At 66.1% G+C, this 1117-nt stretch overlaps 1 protein-coding gene across 1 annotated transcript in view; it reads left to right on the top strand.

The window, feature by feature from the left end:
• The first annotated feature begins 992 nt into the window (after positions 1–992).
• Positions 993–1117, top strand: part of ZNF516 (zinc finger protein 516) — a 112508-nt gene continuing 112383 nt past the window's right edge. Inside the window, exon 1 of the mRNA XM_028480768.1 lies at positions 993–1050. The gene's annotated coding sequence lies outside the window, so the exon portion shown is untranslated. The remainder of the gene's footprint in view (positions 1051–1117) is intronic.

Below are 1117 nucleotides of genomic sequence, written 5' to 3'. Positions count from 1 at the left end.
CCAGGTCGAGGCTTGTTGAAACTGGTGTTAACTGTACAAGTGACGGGCAGCATGGACCTTCCAACTTCACATTTTATCTTCTCACTGGCAGTTGATCCTTAGTCCATGGCAAAGGCTAGAATGTGACCTGCTCGTGGTCAGTCGGAGTTCTGCTGCCCACCCGACTTACGAATGCGAAGGGCTGGCAGTGGCTCCCGCGCACAATGGCACGTTCACGGGCCGAGCGCGTCACGGGCCGCCACACGTTTCCTACGGGTTTAAGCCGGCACCAACTTCCCCAGGAATACTGGTAGTGTTTGTTGTGTGTGCACACATGCTACTAGCCATGTAGCATCTCTGTTCAGTATTGGAGTGGCTGTGCTGCTTCGCTCCGGGATGGATGGTGATGCTGCACGGAACGGGTTAAGGACCCACATGTGCCCCCTGCTTCCCCGAGACCCCTGGGAGGCACCCCGCCACCCGGCCTGGTCCACGCACGGTGTGTCCGGCTGCAGAGCCGCGCGGAGGTCTGCCGGAGGGTCCACGGGCGACCCCGGGCGGGCGACCTTCGTCCTCTCCCATCAAGATCCTAACTCGGTTACAAGGTGGTGTCCAGAGCCCCGCGCCTCCCGCCCGGGCCGTTTCCGCCCCCTAAATCCGAGTACGACTCGATTCTCTTCCCCCCCGCCCCCCAATCTCTGTGAGCTCGCGGATTGAGGAATGGGCAGAAGGGGGAGGCGTCGCCAGATTAAATCATTCCTATTTCTGTTCCTCCCGCTGGTGCGGCGCTGGGCCTGGGGCGCCTGGGGAGGCGGGGGCCGGGCGGGGGCGGGGGCATTTACCTGCCCGCCCCGGGGGCGGCGGCCTCTCGCGGCCCGGAGAACTGGGGGAGGGCCGTGGGCGGGGCGGGCGGGGCGGGGAGGTGGGGGAGGGCCCGGCCCGCCCCCTCCCCCCCGGCGCCCGCCCCCCGCCCCCGTCATGTGGAGAGGACGTCACACGCCTGCACTGTAACCCAAGAAGTGAAAGAGACGGGGACCCACGGCCCAACTTCGCACCGTAACAAAGGCGGGGGTCCGTGCGGGCCGGAGAGGGTCTAACTGGGGAGGGATCGGGCCGGCGGGAGGGGGCGGGGGATGAG

The sequence above is a fragment of the Physeter macrocephalus genome, chromosome 19 (genome assembly GCF_002837175.3).
Source record: "Physeter macrocephalus isolate SW-GA chromosome 19, ASM283717v5, whole genome shotgun sequence".
Lineage (NCBI taxonomy): Eukaryota > Metazoa > Chordata > Mammalia > Artiodactyla > Physeteridae > Physeter > Physeter macrocephalus.
This window is presented reverse-complemented; position numbering and strand designations above follow the sequence as displayed.